Genomic DNA, 15,394 nt, shown 5'->3' with positions numbered 1-15,394 from the left:
ACCTTGGTAAACACAGAGTCCTCCACGCCCCCTTGAAGAACAGAGCCGTTGGCTTTTCCCATTTCATATGAAGCAGCCCCTCCTGCATGCTTTGCAGTCTTCTTCCACCATCTGCCACAGCAGTGTGACATTTAACCTCCGCCTAAGGTGGAACGTTGCTTTCTCTGAGCAGCGTGTTAGCACTGCTTCCCAGGGTCCTTGCCAGGGTGCTCCATCCTGTATCATGGGAGAAGGCTATCAATAAACTCTCTGTGGCAAAAGACTTGCAGTGACCTCCACGATCCTGATTTCTGGTGCTCACACACTTGTGTAATCCCTCCCCTGGGTGTGATCTGCATGCTGAGATATGTGTGATTACTTTACACAGTATTGTGACATCTGTCTTGCTAGGAGTCTCTCTCCCTTGGTGACTTTGAAGAAGCAAGCTGCCATGTCATGAGCTGTCCCCAGGAAGGAGCCACAGCAAAGAACTGAGGCAGACATCCAGGAGCAACTGGAGCCCTCAGTCAGTCAGAAAGGACCTGAATCCTGCTGACAACCATGTGGATCCTTTCCCAGTCAAGTTTTCGGATAAAATCCCACTCCTGGCTGACACCTTGACTGCAGCCTTGCAGAGGACCCGGTTAAGCTGTGCTAGAACTCCTGAGCTACAGAAACTGTAAGAAAAAGAAATGTATATTGTTTTAATCCACTAAGCCCATGGGAGTATTATCATGCAACAATAGATAAGTAATATACTTTCTTTTATCCAACATTCTGTTCTGCCCAGCCCCCTGCTTCTCACCCCCCTGATCTAGGAGGTTCAGAATTCAGCCCCATCCACACTTTCTCAGTTTTTATCAGCACAGACTGGCCAAGTCCTGAAGCTCCTTTCTTCTCTTAGCAGGCCCAGCACTTCCCCAGGTGGGATTTATTACAACTTGACCCTGATTTTAACAATTGAGTGCTACGTATTGCCAGAGGCTATGAGTAGTTCATCTGCGACTAGTGATGGGGGCTATATATTGCCAAAGGCTATGAGTACTTAATCTACCACCATTGCTGGAGCTTCATAGCCAACCTGCCAATGAATGAGTCCGTTCAAAATCCCACTTTAGAGCCTGCTTCCTAAGACTACTTTCTATTCCAACTCTCATAGCCCAGGTACGCTGAGAAACAGATGACAAGACGCTGAGATTTGCAGGCAGGAGGTTAATTAAGGAGCACTCTCAGGCCAAAGAGCTGGGAGGAGTGCGGGAGGCAGGACTGAACGAGGGAGTTGAACTGCCATGTACAGTAAGCCCCCTACATACGAGTGAGTTCCATTCTGAGAGTGTGTTCATCAGTCTGACAAAGTTAGCCTAGGTACTCAACTCACCATGGCTTTCCTGGTGGCTCAGATGGTAAAGCATCTGCCTGCAATTTGGGAGACACAGGTTCAACCCCTGGGTTAGGAAGATCCCCTGGAGAAGGAAGTGGCAACCCACTCCAGTATTCTTGCCTGGAAAATTCCACGGATGGAGGAGCCTGGTAGGCTACAGTCTATGGGGTAGCAAAGAGTTGGACACAACTGAGTAACTTCACTTTCTATCACTCAACTAACACAACTGGCTATACAGTACTGTGCTGTAAATAGGTAGTTGTTGTTTAGAAGCTAAGTCGTGACTGACTCTTTTTGCAGCCCCACGGACTGTAGCCTGCCAAATCCCTCTATCCATGGGATTTCTCACGCAAGAATACTGGAGTGGGTTGCCATTTCCTTTTCCAGGGGATCTTTCCCACCCAGGGATCGAACACACACCTCCTGCATTGGCAGATGGATTCTTGACCACTGAGCCACCAGGGAGTACTACACTGTAATAGGTTTATAATACTTTTCACACAAATAATACATAAACAAACAACACAAGAAATACAGAAATCATTTTAAATTTTACAGTACAGTGCCTTGAAAGGTGCAGTACAGTACCATAGCTGGCATACGGGGACTGGCATTGAGTGAGCAGCAAGAAGAGTTACTGCCTGGAGGATAGAGAGGATGTGGAAGATGGCAGAGTTGAACGATCGTCAGCAATAGGAGACGGAGGGCAAACTGCAATTTTACTTATGCCTTTACATTGATGGCACAGGTTCTGTTTCCTTGCTGGATTCAATTCTAGCTACCCTCTAGGGAAAAAAAAAAAGATCCAGTGATATCTGGGTAGCAGCTCTTTTTCTCTCGTCATTGGTGACAGTAGCGCTCTGAGCAGCTGCTGCAATTTTCATGTACTGTTCTACATTCAGGTCTGGCCTCAAAGACTAACAGTGCCTCCTGAAATAAAGAAAAGCCCCTTGCTGTTTCCTGCATCGTGAACCTCTTCAGTTCTTTAGTTACTTCTTCCTCTTTTTGCTGTACTCTCTCAATTATTTTCACTTTTGTTTCCATGGTTATCACTTGGCGCTTCTTAGCAGTACCAGCTATAGCACTTTTACTTTGTGGACATTCTGGGCTTGAAATAAAGGTACTGCACTACTGTATACAGTAAAGTACACAAAAGTGCAAAAGTAGAGGATGCAATGCATGTGACAATGTACACCAGACACATGAGCTAACTTACGTGAGTGGACATGCAAACACGTTTGCATCTTTGAAAGCTCGCAGCTTGAAGGTTCACATGTAGGGGACTGCTGTAGCTATAACAAATCTTTCAGCTGTTCCTATAGAGAAGCACACCCAGATGGCCCTTCAGAGCTGTACTGTCTGGAGGCCAGGGCCCAGGACCTTATACTGTACCTCTTCCAATCTTTGCAGACTGCTCCCAGGAATGGGGCATGACCTTGGCAGGGCGTGAGGGAAATTCCCTAGAGGCAGTCAGTTAAGGGCACAGTCACGGGCAGGCAAAGTGGCTGGGAGATGGGTGCCTGGGTGGAGACGCATTCCTGTACCCCTACATTTTCCCTAGTGGTCCTCCTTAGCCTATTTCTCTCCTGCCTCACACTTCTTCAGCCATCCCACACAGATACCAGCCTCTCATATCTTCAGGACAATTCTGTTGTCAGCTCTGTGAAATCAGGCTTTGAGTGTCCCTATGAGCTAGCAAGACAACCAGCTCTCATGGCCACAGACTGATACTCACCATCTCAGAGCAGATTGAGAAATGATTCCATCTGGATCCATGATGTTAAGGGATGAAACCATGGGAGAAGTAGCCGTTGGGAAAAGAGAAAATTTCTCTCTCAGTGGGCTGCACAGCCAGACCAAACTTTAACTCATTTAACCATCACAGCTGAGAGTTATCTCTTCTCTACAGAAGAAGAGCCTGGGGATCAGAGACAATCAGTAACATGAGTGTTAGTTTCTCTGGAGTTACTGCTCCATCTTGGTCTACTTGCTGCATCCCCCTTTTGTTGTTGCTGTTCATTCGCTAAGTTGTCCCCAACTCTTTGTGACCCCATGGACTGCAGCATGCCAAGCTCCTCTGTCCTCCGCTATCTCCTGGAGTTTGCTCAAATTCATGTCCACTGAGTCAGTGATGCTATCTAATCCTCTCATCCTCTGCTGCCCTCTTCCCCTTTTGCCTTCAATCTTTTCCAGCATCAAGGTCTTTTCCAGTGAGTTGGCTTTTCATGTCACATGGCCAAAGTATTAGAGTTTTGCTTCAGCAACAGTTCTTCCAGTGAATACTCAGAGTTGATTTCCTTGAGGATTGACTGGTTTAATCTCCTTGCAGTCCAAGGGACTCTCAAGAGTCTTATCCAGCACAATTCAAAAGCATCAATTCTTTAATGCTCAGCCTTCTTTATGGTCCAACTCTCACATGCATACATGACTACTGGGAAAACCATAGCTTTGACTATCTGGACCTTTGTTGGTAAAGTAATGTCTTTATGTCTTTTAATAGGCTGTGTAGGTTTGTCACAGTTTTCCTTCTAAGGAGCAAATGTCTTTTAATTTCATGGCTGCACTCCCTGTAACATCCTCTTTATCCTGACCCTAAATACTGGACTAACTCACTTACTAGGGAGCCTTGTCCCATTCTATGGCTTTCCATACCATCTTTATGCTGATGGTTCTAAATTTGCATCTCCAGTTCAAAATGCTTCCCAGAACACCAACCCTGGATATATATTTGCCTTCTCAGCATCTCTGCTTGGATATGTAGAAATGAACCTGATATTCAAAATAGAATTCTTGACCTTCTCTTCCACCTCTCACTACCCCTATTCCATCCATTCCTAACGAGAAATGGCCCTGCCATTCTTCCAATTGCTCAGATGTCAGCTTTGATTTTGCATTTTCTCTCTTACCCACATCCAATCCATTAACACACATTGTCAGATTCTCCTTTGAAATGTCTGCAGAGTCTGACCCTTTCTTCCAGCTTTGCTGCTCTCATCCTGGTCTAAACCACTGCCAGCTCTCATCAGTACTACTGCAAGAGCGACGTCACTGGCCTTCTCACCTGTTTCTTCTCTACAGCCAGAGTGATCCTTTAAAAACGTGAGATCCTCTCCTTCTGCAGTTCACTCTCCAATGCATCCTGTCTCATCCAGAATAGAATCCAAAGCCCTTGCCCTGGCCTATAAGACACCCAATCTAGTGCTCTCCAACCTCAGTCCTCATCTCTTACCTTCCTCTCCTTACATCTCACCGTTTTTCGACTTCACTCTCAACATTGCGTCCTCCTTGCTCATCCCCCACACCTGTGTGATGCTGCTCCCACCTCAGGCCTTTGCAGTCCTTGTTTCCTCATAGATGTTTCATAGGCTCCCCTCCTTCTTTCTCTTGGTCTCTGCTCAAGTGTATCTTTCTGGGTGCCCCCTCCCATATCAAAAAGGCATTTCTTACCAGCCTCGCCTGTTCCCTAACATCTTACTTTGCTCTCTCTCTCAGTACATCATTTGTTTATTTGATAGCTTCCCCTTAGAACATAAGTTCTCTGAAAGCAGGTATGCTGTCCACTGCTGTGTCGCCAGCACATAGAATAGTACCCAACATACAATATGTACTAGCTGCGTGAATAAATGAATAGGTGAGTGAACTGCCATCGACAAGACTTGACCTGGCAAGATTCTTTCCAGGTTCTTGGAAAAATGATCTGTGAAAATCCAAGCCACAGAAACTGGTATATCAGCTCCACTTTTGTGCAGTCTAGGGATTTCCCATCCTGCATTTGTTATTGTCTAATCATCTCATTCAAAACACAGTTCTAAAACCTCATGGCTTCTACCCAAACCAACAAGGTTTGTGACACGGTACAACAAAATCCCTTCTTTCTTAACCATTTCCCAAACATACATCCATATCCACACCCACACTGAGCCTTAGCAAACAAATTCCTCACAGAACACGTTAAGCCAACCAAATATATAAAAATCTATATTTACAGAAAGATTAGGAGGAGTTCACACATTTCACAAAAGGATCTTTTGCTTTGGAAAAAGACTCACCACAGGAATTCTTTAAATAACTAGTTCAAGGAATGATTTTAAAATAGGACTTGACTTTAAGCACTCCAATAAGACAGAGAAGAACACAGTTATCAAATGCTCATTTATGTTCCAGTCACTGGGCCTGTACCGTTGGTCATTATTTTACTTAATCCTGATACCCTGTGACTTAGTGACTTACACCAGGTATATATCCAGTTATTACATCAGTTTGTATCTTTTGAATTTCTTTGAACTTTATAAGCCATCATATTTTTCAAAAAAAAATATTTTAAAAGATATAGCACATTGGGGTCATTTTGTTTGGTGATGGAGACATTTTACATATCTTGAATACACTAAAGGAGGCAACTTCCATTTCTAGCCATTGTCATACCATACTAGTCTCCCACTGTAAACAACTCTTAAACTGGCAAAAATGTATAAAATAATTGTTCTCAGGTACAAAACAGGGCTGTGATCCTCAAGAGAAGGAAAACAAATGAGATAAATCCCTCAGTTGCCCTACCTTTCTGCCTGAAGGTTCTTTACCCAGTGAGGTACAGGGAGGGGCACTCGGAGCACAGTCCTCTTGGTGAGCTGACAAGACAGTGACCAGCATTCAGGGCTTCTGAAGTGAAGAGCATTCACGGGGCAAAGCACTGGACAGGAAGGAACCCTGCAGACAAAGAACTCTAGACACGTGCTTAGGGGGCTTCATGAATCTCTGGCTGATTATTAAGCTATTTTTTTGTGTGGGGCAAGACTCCACAAGGCTGGGCAAAGAATAACTATTAGAGCAAGAGCAACCACTGGGGTGCTATGAACTAAATAACTACTGAAACTCAAATGGGACTATGAGACGTTAAAGTTGTGACCAGCCAGGTGGAGCAATCTCACAAATCACTCCAGACAGTCAGTCGGTAGAGACCCAGGAAGGTCACATCTTAGGAGAAGATTGAGTCTAACCTTGAGTAAAGGCTACTCTAGACCCATCCTAACAAGGATCAAAATCATCTCTTGAAAAGACCACGTTGATCTACAAATAAATTAACGGCCTGTTAGAACAAAATTCAACCCTCTATCAAAGAAGACAACAAAATCCAGAATTCAACAACATAACATTCATAATGTACAACATCTGATCAAAGATTGTCAGTATGTGAAGAAGCAGGAAAATGTGAACCATAATAAGGAGAACTATCAATTAATAGAAACTAACATTCCCAATGTTTTCCTTGCAACATGGTACAATATTCACTTTTATGAATGAGAACTTTGGTTCAATAAGAAGGCAAATGGTGGTCTGTTTATTTTGCTTAAAAGTTAAAAAGGGTATTGTACTTTTTAGAATTTATGCCCATTCCAAGTGGGAAAAAAAAAAAAAAAAAACAGGGAAAGAGTTTGCACTGAGGTAAACTTCATCTCTTGGAAAGTCACTCTTGAATTATATGAATAATTTACAACTTCATAGAATTATCATATTGTAAGATGCCACAAAATACCCCTTTCCTTACTTGAAAGGTGAGAAAACCAAAGCCCAGTGACTTGCTATGATGTAGCAGCTGGGTAATCACTGAGCCAGATTAGTTTCCCAGGCCTACATTTTTTCCATGCTGCCTCTAGAGCCATCTTGTTAATTTTTAAATCTCACAGTGTTTCTTGTAGTTCTGCTATTCTAGACACTGGACATACAGCCATGAACACACTAGATAAGGCTCCTTTCTCATGGAGCTCACATTCTAGTGTGAAAGGCATGCAACAAGCAAGAAAACTAAGAATTTCAGATTGGGAGACGTACTCAAAAGAAAATAAAAGCAGAAAAACACAATAGAGAGTTGTTGGCGTAAGAGAGGTGCCTAATTTGGTTTGTGTGGTCAGAAAAGTCTTCTCTAAGGAGGTCATGTGCCCTGAGGTCTGAGTGATGACAAAGAGCTGGTTGTGTAAAAATCTAGAAGGAAATAATTCCAGACAGAAGGAATAGCAAGTGCAAAGGCCCTGTGGTGAGATTGAGCTTGACATTATCAAGATAACAGGGAGTAGGAAGGAAACTAGCAATAAAGACTCAGAGATTATAGATGTGCATCCTGGACCTACTGCTGATTTACTGTATCACTTAGTTAAGTGTAGGTGACCATTAAGACCCTTTCAGCCTCGGACATATTTTAATTCTTTGACTTATTGAACATGGACAATGTGCCAGTAACAAGTAGATACCATGCAGAAATTTAAGAAGTAATGTCCTAGGTATAGTGTAATTAGAAAATAATGGACACTGAAACCAACTGGCCTCATTTGGACTAGCATATATAATTCACAGGTTCTTGGAGGCTTCTTTGGGGCTTATTAGAGTCTCAGCTTAATAAATAAACATAATAAAAGGGAACATAATGCTGACTAGCTCAGAGTGACCAGAAGGATGAATTGACATGTATAATAAAACCAAGTCCAGTGTTCGGCACATATTGCTATCAATCTTCTTTCTAGGGAATAAGACAGGTGACGCACATTGTAAAAACATGTGAAGATGCCTGGAGAGAGGATGAAAGGATTCATTATTCACACAATCTGTCTGAAACATGCCTGCTATGTTTTAAGCTCTAGGGATAGTGTGATGAGCAAGACAGACCTATTTCTCTTGGAGCTTCCATTCTGGATTGGGAGACACTGATGATAAACCAAAGCAAATAAGAAAAAATACTCATGACAAGTAAGAGCTATGTAAAGAAGTCAACCTAAATGGTGCGATGGGGCAGAACTGGTTGTCTATCATAGACTATGGTCCAGGAAAGCCTTGCCAATCAATATTTCAGCACAGCTCCGAGTAATAAGGAGGAGACAGCTGTGCAGTGACCTGGAAAACAGCATGCCAGGCAGAGGGACAGCAAATTTAAAGGCCTTCAGGCAAGAAAGAGATCACAGAATATTGAGGTTGGAGCGTAACAGGTGGGAAAGAGATTTACATTAGCTGAGGTCAGAGATGAGGTCAGATTCCTAGGGCTTTAAATGCCAAGATAATCACAGACAAAGGATTAATCTCCCTGATGTATAAAGAATTCTTAAAAGTTGAGAAAGTAAAGGAAAACAACCCAATAGAAAAACAAGCAAAAAACAGAACAGACAGTTCACAGAAAGAAAACAATAAATAATCCATATATATATATATAGCACAATTTCATTCATCATAAGAAAAATGCAAATGAAATTAATATCGAGATACCATTTTTAATCCACCAGATTAGAAAAAAATACCAGAAGTGTAAAATGGTACAATATCAATAGAATACAACTTGGTAATATTTGTTAGAAATATAAGTGCATTTATTCTTTGGCCTGGTATTCCTACTTCTGGGACTTTATCCTTGAGATCTGCCTGTACACAAACTAAAAAACCTACATATGAGCCTACACAATGCAGTTTGCTTGAACAATAAGAGAGAGAAACAAATCAATTGTGCACTGAAAGGGGCAGGTTAACTAGATCATGATACATTCCCTTAGTAGAACCCTACTGTTGTTTAGTCACTAAGTTGTATCCAACTCTTTTGCAACCCCATGGACTGTAGCTCGCCAGGCTCCTCTGTCCATGGGATTCTCCAGGCAAGAATACTGGAGGGTTGCCCTTCCCTGTTCCAGGGGATCTTCCTGACCCAGGGACTGAATCCTCATCTCCTGTGCCTTCTGCATTGGCAGGAAGATTCTTTACTGCTGAGCCGCCACTGGGGAAGCCCTTTAGAAACTTATAGAGCCATTTTTTAAAAAAAGAAAAAAGGAATGAGAAACTGCCTTACATTCTGATATGGAAACAAAATACATTAGGTGAGAAAAGCAAAATTCAGAGCACACATAGTCTGCTACCATTGTGTAATAAAGAAGAAAATAAGAAGCAATTCTTACTCATTAGCATTTACTTTAAGAAACAAGACAAATTTGTAAAAGTGGTTACCTGTGAGGAGAATAGAATGGATAGAAACAGGAGTAGAAGCAAGACTTGCTAACAAATACTTTCTTTCTTATATCATTTGGATTTTCAAATAATGTAAACTATATTTTTATTCAAAATTGTAAAAATAAAAAGTTAAAGACAAAGATGAATAAGTAATAAAACCTATTGATTGAGCTAAGAAAAAATAAAGGAATTTGGAACTTTTTCTAAATGCAGTAGGAAAAATTTGGAATTTTTCTAAGTGTGATTGGAAGTCGTAGAGCTTTAAACAGGCTTGACAAGACCTAGCATATTTTGAAGAGAGTTGCTCCAGCAGCCAAGTAAGGAACAAACTTTTGTGTGTGAGACAAGAAGAATAGATGTGATAGTTTATGTCAGAGACCAGGATGACTTAGACTAGGATGAGGTGGTGCGGATGGGGAGAAACAGAATGTGTTTTGAAAGTAAAGTCAACAGGACCTGCTGCTGATGGGGGTGGGAGAAAATAAGAGTTTTATGTCTTGACCAATAGGTAACGAGATGGTGCTACTAGAGCTCCAAAAGTGATAAGGTAACCCACAGATGGGGCGGCTCCTAATGTTCCAGAGAGAAGTAACAGCAGAACTGTGAAGGATGTTAGGATCAGAGGAGATGGTGAGGAGGCAACGCAAATGAATAGGAGGAAATCAAGCAGGCCAGGGCACAGGACCGGGGGTGGGGTTGGGGGCGGGGTTAGATCGCTCTCCTAACTGTTCCTCTGGTTTTCTCCATTGTGGCTCAGCTCAGACCCTCACGTGTGAAAGGACTTGAACCCAAATCCTCCATTTTCATTACATGCTTCTTTCAACCGCTTTCTACACTTCCTGTGACTGTTTCCTTGCAGTAACTGAGGAGTTTCTATCACACACATTGGCATTCTGAGAAATATACTAAAAGAGGAAAATCAGCCAGTCAAAATGGGGACTGTCTGCCTGGGTTAAAAATTTGTTGGTTTCCCTTTTGCTGGCTTAATAACTGAATTACCTTCTCTTGGAATGTAATTGTAAACTGTAGTGAAATGGTGAAGTATGGTGCATTTCTCTAGAGTTCCGCTTAGACACTCCAACAGATGCTTCTACTTTTAAGGTTAATCGATAGGTTAAGAAACTTTTTGTTTTCACCTCTCCACTCCATTTAAGGAAAGGATTTGATCTAGACTTTTCAATGGAGAGATTCGTCTGCAGATTCTGTACTTATCTTGAAAGCCTAGTGGCCTCAGAAATTTGTGTTTCTAAAGGAGAAGATACCTGAAGCTCTGGTTTCTAATTTTGGGGGCCGATTGTTAATATCTGGGTTGGGTTTTAACATCAACAATCCGGTTTTCTCTCTTTCTACTCTTCATCTCCACCAAACAGAATCCATGTGTTTTTCCCCTTTTAAAATTCAGTGTTATTTCAACATTCTCATGAAGTGCACTGTGTTCTTTGCAGGAACTATGTCATACGCAGTTTATGAACTGGGACAAGTAACAGACCAGCAAAAACTGCTCCACCCAAGTTACTTATGAAGACTTTCAGCTCTGGATCTTGGGTTGGTCAAATGGAAGGAACTCCGTTGGTTTTTCAAACTGAGAAATTCTTGTTCTCCTTGCTCATCCTTCTTATACAGATGGTGTGCTGCGGTCTATGAAAGGATCATCAGTTCTGAGGCGTTTGAGCTGAAGAAAAGTATTGAGAACATGTTAACTGTTTTTTAAAAAATAGGAAAATGGTTGAGATGTAAGCCTGTGTGGGTGTGTGTCTGCATGTATGTGCATGCTCACGACCCTTGTTTCTCTTTAAGTCAAGGTAGAGTTAACTTCAGTCATGTAGTTCTACTTTGAAAGTTTTTCTTTTCCTTTTTAATGAAATCTTAGAGGCAATAAACAGAGAAGGTCATTAAAAATCAATTCAAGCTGTGACCTTCTGCAGAAGGAGAGATGATGTCATATGACCTTTTTTTAAGAGTGAAATAAAATCTACATAAAGTGCAGTACTCAGATCCTCTGACAGAGCTGAGATTGAAATTTAGACATGAAGGCAAAAAATATGCAAAAACTCAAACTGTAGATTATCAGTGACATCTGTAAATCCTAAAACAGCCACTTGCCCATTTTCAAACATATTGTGTTAGGGAAGAGCAATACTATAGGTTTGGCTTGCTTTGAAATAATAAAGTGTCTAATTTTCCTTGAAATTAGCATCTGGTAAGGAAAGATATAAGCATCTGAATGCAGAGTTCCAAAGAATAGCAAGAAGAGATAAGAAAGCCTTCTTCAGCAATCAATGCAAAGAAATACAGGAAAACAACAGAATGGGAAAGACTAGAGATCTCTTCAAGAAAATTAGAGATACTAAGGGAACATTTCATGCAAATATGGGCTCGATAAAGGACAGAAATGGTATGGACCTAACAGAAGCAGAAGATATTAAGAAGAGGTGGCAAGAATACACAGAAGAACTGTACAAAAAAGATCTTCACGACCCAGATAATCACGATGGTGTGATCACTGATCTGGAGCCAGACATCCTGGAATGTGAAGTCAAGTGGGCCTTAGAAAGCATCACTACAAACAAACCTGGTAGAGGTGATAGAATTCCAGTGGAGCTATTTCAAATCCTGAACGATGATGCTATGAAAGTGCTGCAGTCAATATGCCAGCAAATTTGGAAAACTCAGCAGTGGCCACAGAACTGGAAAAGGTCAGTTTTCATTCCAATCCCAAAGAAAGGCAATGCCAAAGAATGCTCAAACTATGCACAATTGCACTCATCTCACACACTAGTAAAGTAATGCTCAAAATTCTCCAAGCCAGGCTTCAGCAATATGTGAGCCATGAACTTCCTGATGTTCAAGCTGGTTTTAGAAAAGGCAGAGGAACCAGAGATCAAATTGCCAACATCCGCTGGATCATGGAAAAAGCAAGAGAGTTCCAGAAAAACATCTATTTGTGCTTTATTGACTATGCCAAAGCCTTTGAGTGTGTGGATCACAATAAACTGTGGAAAATTCTGAAAGAGATGGGAATACCAGACCATCAGATCTGCCTTTTGAGAAACCTATATGCAGGACAGGAAGCAACAGTTAGAACTGGACATGGAACAACAGACTGGTTCCAAACAGGAAAAGGAGTACGTCAAGGCTGTATATTGTCACCCTGCGTATTTAACTTATATGCAGAGTACATCATGAGAAACGCTGGACTGGAAGAAACACAAGCTGGAATCAAGATTGCCGGGAGAAATGTCAATAACCTCAGATATGCAGATGACACCACCCTTATGGCAGAAAGTGAAGAGGAACTCAAAAGCCTCTTGATGAAAGTGAAAGTGGAGAGTAAGAAAGTTGGCTTAAAGCTCAACATTCAGAAAACGAAGATTATGGCATCCGGTCCCATCACTTCATGAGAAATAGATGGGGAAACAGTGTCAGACTTTATTTTTCTGGGCTCCAAAATCACTACAGATGGTAACTGCAGCCATGAAATTAAAAGACGCTTACTCCTTGGAAGGAAAGTTATGACCAACCTAGATAGCATATTGAAAAGCAGAGACATTACTTTGCCAACAAAGGTTCGTCTAGTCAAGGCTATGGTTTTTCCTGTGATCATGTATGGATGTGAGAGTTGGACTGTGAAGAAAGCTGAGTGCCGAAGAATTGATGCTTTTGAACTGTGGTGTTGGAGAAGACTCTTGAGAGTCCCTTGGACTGCAAGGAGATCCAACCAGTCCATTGTGAAGGAGATTAGCCCTGGGATTTCTTTGGAAGGAATGATGCTAAAGCTGAAACCCCAGTACTTTGGCCACCTCATGTGGAGAGTTGACTCATTGGAAAAGACTCTGATGCTGGGAGGGATTGGGGGCAGGAGGAGAAGGGGACGACAGAGGATGAGATGGCTGGATGGCATCACTGACTCGATGGACGTGACTCTGAGTGAACTCCGGGAGTTGGTGATGGACAGGAAGGCCTGGCGTGCTGCAATTTACGGGGTCGCAAAGAGTCGGACATGACTGAGTGACTGAACTGAACTGAACTGAATATTTCTTCACTTTACAAACTTGTTATAACATTCAAAAATGGCTGGAAGAAACCATTTTATCAATATTTTATAAATGATGTTTGATTAGCTAATGTTAATTTTTCTATAAACATTTATGTGTAAGGAGGAAGAGGAGGAGTAGCAGCAAATCATCATGCAAATCATTGATTTCTCTCTTAGCTTGGGCTGCTACAACTACCATAGAATAAATGGCTTAAACAGCACACATTTATTTCTCACAGTTCTGGGAGGCTGGAAGTCCAAGAACAGGTACTAGAAGATCTGGTGTTTGGTGAGAGCCTACTTCCTGGTTGGTAGATGGCTGTCTTCACATGGTATCCTCACAGGACTGAGAGAAAAGGCAAGTTCTCTCTTGTCTCTTCTTCTATGAGCACTAATTCCATCATGAGGGCTCCACCCTCATGACCTAATTATGTCCTAAAGGCCCCCTTTCCAAATAGTATCACCCTAGGAATTAGGGCTTCAACATATGGATTGTGGGAGGACTCAAACATTCAGGCCATAGCATTTCACTCAGCCCCCAGCCACCCCAATCACGTCTTTCTCGCATGCCAGATACATTCTACCATTCCAACAGTCCTCAAAGTCTTAACTCATTCCCACATCACCCTTAAAGTCCAAAGTCTTATCTAATTATTATCTGATCGTCAGTGAGGTAGGTACACTTCATCCTGAAGTAACTTCCTCTTCAACTGTGAACCTGTGAAGCCAAACAAGTTAAGTGCTTCCAAAATGCAACAGTGGGACAGGGATAGGAGAGACCTTCTGAAGGGCAGCAGAACATGCCACCCCAAGACACGTCTGTTGAAGTTCAGGAGTCATACTACTCCAAGTTATGCAATTTTGGTATACTGGCTGTTTTGATCTATAAGCACTTTGAAAAATAGCAAAAAAAGTTTAAAATAGAGAAAAAGTTTACTCTGCTCTCCCTCTTATCTGCCTGAAAACAGACTCTCTGAAAAGGAACTCAGTTGTTGTAAATCTTCTCCCTGGGAGTTTTATCAACCAGGGGAGATGACTCATCACAGGGAAGGAGAATAGAGGTCAACATCAATCTCAACCGTTATCATCACAGACTCTCATATATTCTTCTAAGGGCCCGTTTATCTTTCTTAAAAATTATTTAATTATTTTGCTTCTCTAAAAATTATTTAATTATTTTGCTTCCCCTCCTTTCCCTAAGATGGTATCTAACCCTGAATTCAGGCCGCCTCCTTGCATTACTCATTTTTCCCCGGGAGTCTCCCATGTACATATGAGGCATACATGTTAATAAACTTCTGTTTGTTTTTCTTTTGTTAATATGTCTTTTATTAGAGGTCTCAGCTAAGAACTTAGAAGGGTAGAGGGAAAACCTTTTCCCTCCCCCACAATTCTCATTCCAAAAAGGAAAAATAAGAAAACAGAAAGCATGACAGGACCCAAGCAAGTCCAAAGCCTAAAAAAAAACCAAACTCCATGTGATCTTAAGGATCCAAAACAATCCCTTTTGGCTTGATGTTCTGCCCTCCAGACCCAGCGAGGTGGCAACCTCACTCCCACAAAAGCTTGCTGCTGCTGCTGCTGCTGCTGCTGCTAAGTCGCTTCAGTCATGTACGACTCTGTGCGACCCCATAGTCAGCCTCCTACCAGGGTCCTCTGTCCCTGGGATTCTCCAGGCAAGAACACTGGAGTGGGTTGCCATTTCCTTCTCCAATGCATGAAAGTGAAAAGTGAAAGCGAAGTCACTCAGTCGTGTCCGACTCTTAGCGACCTCATGGACTGCAACCACCAGGCTCCTCCCTCCATGGGATTTTCCAAGGCAAGAGTACTGGAGTGGGGTGCCATTGCCTTCTCCGCACAGAAAGCTTAGGGTAGACCTAACATTAATTACATTTTTCTTTTTCAGATAAATTTTTCTCTAGATTTTTTAAATGACAGGGGAATAAAATCAGATTTGGTTACATACAATGAAAATGGGACAACCTATATCTCATACTTTGGGTCTTGACTTTGTAACCATT

Source organism: Bos indicus, chromosome 3 (genome assembly GCF_029378745.1).
Source record: "Bos indicus isolate NIAB-ARS_2022 breed Sahiwal x Tharparkar chromosome 3, NIAB-ARS_B.indTharparkar_mat_pri_1.0, whole genome shotgun sequence".
Classification (NCBI taxonomy): domain Eukaryota; kingdom Metazoa; phylum Chordata; class Mammalia; order Artiodactyla; family Bovidae; genus Bos; species Bos indicus.
The sequence above is the reverse complement of the archived record's forward strand: the minus strand, read 5'-3'. Positions refer to the sequence as shown.